Source organism: Salmo salar, chromosome 19 (genome assembly GCF_965601325.2).
Source record: "Salmo salar chromosome 19, fSalSal1, whole genome shotgun sequence".
Lineage (NCBI taxonomy): Eukaryota > Metazoa > Chordata > Actinopteri > Salmoniformes > Salmonidae > Salmo > Salmo salar.
Window position 1 is genome coordinate 67650695 of NC_138309.1, and position 6912 is coordinate 67657606.

The following is a 6912-nucleotide window of genomic DNA, read 5'->3' on the forward strand; positions in this document are numbered from 1 at the left end:
CCGTGTTTAACCCGGGGGATAGAGTCTGGCTCTCGACCCGGAACCTGCCCCTCTGCCTGCCCTGCCGGAAGCTGGGTCCGCGATTTGTGGGGCCATTCAAAGTCCTGAGGAGAATAAACGAGGTGTGTTATAGGTTACAACTTCCTACATATTACCGTATTAACCCCTCGTTTCATGTGTCTCTCCTCAGGCCGGTGGTAGCTGGTCCGCTGCAGGACGCTGAGGTGCGGGAGGTCCCCCCGCCCCCCCTGGACATCAGAGGGGCCCCGGCGTACACAGTCTGGGCCATCTTGGACTCCCGACGTCAGGTGGGGGGCCTACAGTACCTCGTGGACTGGGAGGGGTACGGTCCGGAGGAGAGGTGCTGGGTCCCGGCGAGGGACATTCTGGATCCAGCCATGTTGCGGAATTTCCACAACCTCCGCCCGGATCGCCCAGCGCCTCGCCCTCCGGGTCGTCCCCGAGGCCGGCGTCGGCGCGCTGCTGGAGCCGCGCGTCAGGGGAGGGGTACTGTCACAACATCCACAGAAGGTGGCACCTCTCCTCGGTCGAGCGGCGCTCGGCGCTCGTCGTCGCCGGCCTACTAGCTGCCACCGATCTGTGTTTCAGTGTCTATTAGTTATGTCTGTTTTTTGATTGCACCTGTTTTGTGTTTGTCATTAGTGGGGGGGTATTTAGTCTGTGTTTAGCTAGGATTTGTGCGGGATTGTTCGTTGTTACGTGTGGTGTTACTTCTATTATATAGGCATTAGGTTTGCTGGGCTGCGCCCCGTCTGCCTTTTGAGCGGAGCTTCTTTTAGTCATTTTTTCTGACTGTCATGCTCCCAGCTGTATATGAATCTTGCCCGTGGATTTATTAAATTAAGTTTGTTCCAACGGACCTCAGTCTCCTGCGCTTGACTCAATCCTTAAACTGTTCATTCCGCTCGTGACAGCAGCAGACAAGCAATTTGGTAGAGGACCCCACATAAAATTATTCTGTCGGTGTCAGCTTAATTCACTAACAGGTACTGAGAAAATCAATTCTGTTACTTATTTATTATTTGTGTTAAATATTCACATTCTGGGATCAGGGGCGGAAATCCCGGGGGGGACGGGGGACACACGACCCCCCCTATCCTTGGAAAAATATGATTTGTCCCCCCCAATATATCACTGAAACATAACTATGTAATTTAAATAATATAAATAATACGCAATGAAAGCAATTGTGCTGATTATAGACACTTAGTAGCGCGTTTTTAAGTTTCAAAAGATTGCGACCCCCCCACCCTTTGCCTCACAATGTTTTGATCCACTGCCAGTTCCTTAGTTGGCAAGGTAACAGAGGGGTCATATCTACTGTCTGAAAGGCACTCAATGAACGTAACTGAAGTGAGGTTAATCCAGTCAATCGCGCACACACACTAGCTGAATATGCAGAGCTAGCGCGCAAATATTAACTATTAAGCTAGCTAGTACCTATTCCATTTATGTGGCCTCGTCAAAGATGGAATCTTTGCTATCGTCAATTTATTCCAAGATCAGCATGCAGATGATGTAAGTTAGTCGTTCAAAGTCCCTGCGATAAGGTTAGCGATAAACTGAAGTCCAAACTGAACAGAACTACACTCTCTTCTACCATTGTCTTAAATATATTTAATGGTCTCGTTGCAAAAGCTAAATTGTCGCAAGGGAACTTTTATTTCTTTATTTTATTTCACCTTTATTTAACCCGGGTAGCAAAGATTATAGCAAACACCACTGAAACAGAATTGGTGCTCGCTAGCTTTGCGAATTCAGCTATTGTTGGAAGCCAGCCAATATGAAACAAGCTATTAAAATTACAAAAGGTTGCAGCATGTGTTGTGTAAATGGTGAACTCATACAGCTGTCAACTCTTGTCATTTTAATCCGTTTCACATTTGCTAGCTACCTTTTAGATCGAAGCCCAAATAGAATGATAAAAGATAAGATGATAGAAGCCCATCTCCTACTGTAAATAACCTACACACTGTGTGTGTGTAGCCAGCCAGCCAGCCAGGTAGAAAAATGGCAGAAAAATAAAAGACAGACATCAGAGTATTTTTCAGTACACCAAAACGCAAAGTAAGAACCCTAGTAGCCTAATATCTCAAAGACTAGTTGATAAAATGTTCATAAGAAAGAAATTTAATTCTAATGGAAATGTTTCACAATGATGTCATTAGGCAGAGCAGGCAACAGATGGCACACAGACAGCAGAGTTGGGGACAGATATGCAGGGACAGACTGGCAGAGACAGGGAGTCTCAGGTAAGTTTGTTGAGTCTTTTTTTGGCAACATTATGAAAGGTTCTCCATTTTTTTTACTTGTAAAATAGGAACATAATTGGAAAATGCCATGGATACCCCCACTCTCAACTTAAACTGGTGACTGAACTAAGATTTGTTAAAGGCAATGGTATTGCTGTTGTGATTAGTTGTGTAGTTTTGGGTACCGGTAGTTAGGAGTACGGCAAACACCTTATTTCTTTGGTTCCTCAATATACATTTACCATATTACAATGTAGGCTATGTGTTACAGCACTACTTTTGGTGTCCCCCTCAGGAATTGCTCTTGAGACAATGTTATGTAATTGTCCCCTGCAAAGTTGATATCAGATTTTCGCCCCTGTCTGGGATAGTTGTTCACTGAATTGCTAGCACTAGTTGATCATGCTGCTACATTGAGTACAACGCAAACAGACGTAGCTAGCAAGCATAAAAGCCAGCTTGGTTGATTTCGGCTACGTGATGATGCAGTTTCCTGTTTAGGTGAGAAGGGTGCAATTGCGGCCTGCAATTCGGGGAGTTCCTCCATGTGGGCATTCCTGCATCTGCAGAAAGCCCTTTTTATACTTCTGTTGGTACATTTTTAAGCTATTACAGGCGGGAGACGGGATCGCTCCAGTACAGTAGGTGGCGTTAATGCACAATAACGTTGGATGCCAGCCGCCGTTAAACCCCACAGAAGGGGAGGAGGCGGCAATGGTAGCTAACTATATACGTATATACACACACACTGACTGTACAAAATATGACGAACATATTCCTAATATTGAGTTGCAGATGGTGCAGTTGCCATACCAGGCGGTGATACAGCCTGACAGGATGCTCTCAATGGTGTATCTGTCGAACTTTGTGAGGGTCTTAAGTAGGGCAGTTACCGTGGCCATATTACTGTCACACCAGCGGTCACGACTCATGATGTTAGTCAAATTCCACATGATCGTTTAGTCATGCTAATTAGGCATCTCCAAGCTCATTAGTAGCCTACCAAACTTGCTAACTGCCTGGTACTCAGCACTCCATTGTCCCTCTAATCACTCTGACATCAATGCAAATGATATCAAAAATCTAATCAAACACTTCATGAGAGCCCATGAGCTCATGTTGTGCAACATTTCTATAGGCTATGCAATTGTGTGAGAAAACTGAGATGATGGCCTCTATTAGAAAGAGGATCCCATCAGCTTTCTATAGGCTAGGCCTACTATATTTATTTCACAACTTGCCTAATATTAAGCACATTGCTTATCTTTACAACAGGAGTATAGCCTACCTGACTGACATGAAAATGAACCACGGGAAAAGTGTCCTCCATTCGCTATTTAAGTGCATAGATGACATGTATTTTTTCCCTGCTGCCCCTGTTTAGAGACAGGTGCATGATCATGGTCCATTTTAAATCAAAACAAATTTCACACATTATTTAGTATATGTAAAGACAATATTAAATCAAGAATAGTGTGATGTGTGACAATATTAGCCTATCACTTGTGAATTATATATTATCACTTGTGAATAATGCCCAGCTTAAGGAAATGAATAGCCCATGCTTTTTTTGGCGACTTTTTAAAATCATAGACACACACCTCATGTAGCCTAGCGCATAGGCCTATATGTTTTGTATCACAACTAAAGTGGCCAAAGAAATTATTGAAATGAAGCACTATAATTTTCTTTACAATGGGTGTAGAGCCTAACTTATCGGCTCTTAACCAACCATGCTATTTTGTTTGTTTTTCGTGATGAACTGAAAGCATGTATATCCTACCAACGGGACATTAAAAACTGTAATATCTTATGTTTCACCGAGTCGTGGCTGAACAACGACATTAAGAACATACAGCTGGCGGGTTATACACTATCGGCATGACAGCTGCCTCTGGTAAGACACGGGGAGGGGGCCTATGCATATTTGTAAACAATAGCTGGTGCACGATATCTAAGGAAGTCTCAAGGCTTTGCTCGCCTGAGTTAGAGTATCTCATGATAAGTTTTAGACCACACTATCTACCTAGAGAGTTTTCATATGTATTTTTCGTAGCTGTCTACATACCACCACAGACCGAGACTTGTTACGATGAACGAATGGGGGGAACCCAAGAGCGGACTCAGCAGAGGAAGCCAGGATGAATGTACAAAATGTTTATTGAACACAGTGAATGGGGAGTGCAGAACCGGGGCAACTCAGATGAGTAGCAATAACCAGGGGTGTAGAGTGAGGTTGGAGTTGGCAGCATGGAACAGGGGAACAGGTCCTGGGGGAATCCAAGGTAATGGTGGTGAGTATATCCAGAGCAAGGTGGTTGGTGGTGAGATAGGAGACAGGAGACAGAGACAGGACGGTACTTCAAGGAGAGGACAGACAGACAGACAGACAGACAGACAGACAGACAGACAGACAGACAGACAGACAGACAGACAGACAGACAGACAGACAGACAGAGAGACAGACAGACAGACAGACAGACAGACAGACAGACAGACAGACAGACAGACAGACAGACAGACAGACAGACAGACAGACAGACAGACAGACAGACAGACAGACTGTTAAATTTCACTGCTATGCGGACGACACACAGCTGTACATTTCAATGAAACATGGTGAAGCCCCAAAATTGCCCTCGCTAGAAGCCTGTGTTTCAGACATAAAGAAGTGGATGGCTGCAAACTTTCTACTTTTAAACTCGGACAAAACAGAGATGCTTGTTCTAGGTCCCAAGAAACAAAGAGATCTTCTGTTGAATCTGACAATTAATCTGGATGGTTGTACAGTCGTCTCAAATAAAACTGTGAAGGACCTCGGCGTTACTCTGGACCCTGATCTCTCTTTTGAAGAACATATCAAGACTGTTTCAAGGACAGCTTTTTTCCATCTACGTAACATTGCAAAAATCAGAAACTTTCTGTCCAAAAATGACGCAGAAAAATTAATCCATGCTTTTGTTACTTCTAGGCTGGACTACTGCAATGCTCTACTTTCCGGCTACCCGGTTAAAGCACTAAATAAACTTCAGTTAGTGCTAAATACGGCTGCTAGAATCCTGACTAGAACCAAAAAATTTGATCATATTACTCCAGTGCTAGCCTCCCTACACTGGCTTCCTGTTAAGGCAAGGGCTGATTTCAAGGTTTTACTGCTAACCTACAAAGCATTACATGGGCTTGCTCCTATCTATCTTTCCGATTTGGTCCTGCCGTACATACCTACACGTACGCTACGGTCACAAGACGCAGGCCTCCTAATTGTCCCTAGAATTTCTAAGCAAACGGCTGGAGGTAGGGCTTTCTCCTATAGAGCTCCATTTTTATGGAATGGTCAGCCTACCCATGTGAGAGACGCAGACTCAGTCTCAACCTTTAAGTCTTTACTGAAGACTTATCTCTTCAGTAGGTCCTATGATTAAGTATAGTCTGGCCCAGGAGTGTGAAGGTGAACGGAAAGGCTGGAGCAACGAACCACCCTTGCTGTCTCTGCCTTGCCGGTTCCCCTCTCTCCACTGGGATTCTCTGCCTCTAACCCTATTACAGGGGCTGAGTCACTGGCGTACTGGTGTTCTTCCATGCCGTCCATGGGAGGGGTGCGTCACTTGAGTGGGCTGAGTCACTGACGTGGTCTTCCTGTCTGGGTTGGCGCCCCCCCCCCTTGGGTTGTGCCGTGGCGGAGATCTTTGTGGGCTATACTCGGCCTTGTCTTAGGACGGTAAGTTGGTGGTTGGAGACATCCCTCTAGTGGTGTGGGGGCTGTGCTTTGGCAAAGTGGGTGGGGTTATATCCTGCCTGTTTGGCCCTGTCCGGGGATTTCATCGGATGGGGCCACAGTGTCTCCTGATCCCTCCTGTCTCAGCCTCCAGTATTTATGCTGCAGTAGTTTATGTGTCGGGGGGCTAGGGTCAGTCTGTTACATCTGGAGTATTTCTCTTGTCTTATCCGGTGTCCTGTGTGAATTTAAATATGCTCTCTCTAATTCTCTCTTTCTCTCTTTCTTTCTTTCTCTCGGAGGACCTGAGCCCTAGGACCATGCCTCAGGACTACCTGGCATGATGACTCCTTGCTGTCCCCAGTCCACCTGGCCATGCTGCTGTTCCAGTTTCAACTGTTCTGCCTGCGGCTATGGAACCCTGACCTGTTCACCGGACGTGCTTGTTGCACCCTCGACAACTACTATGATTATTATTATTAGACCATGCTGGTCATTTATGAACATTTTAACATCTTGACCATGTTCTGTTATAATATCCACCCGGCACAGCCAGAAGAGGACTGGCCATCCCTCCTAGCCTGGTTCCTCTCTAGGTTTCTTCCTAGGTTTTTGGCCTTTCTAGGGAGTTTTTCCTAGGGAGTTTTTCCTAGCCACCATGCTTCTTTCACATGCATTGCTTGCTGTTTGGGGTTTTAGGCTGGGTTTCTGTACAGCACTTTGAGATATCAGCTGATGTACGAAGGGCTATATAAATAAATTTGATTTGATTTTGATTTGACAGACAGACAGACAGACAGACAGACAGACAGACAGACAGACAGACAGACAGACAGACAGACAGACAGACAGACAGACAGACAGACAGACAAACTGAAGGTTATGACAACACCGGATGAACACCAGAGGGCGTACTGGGAGCAG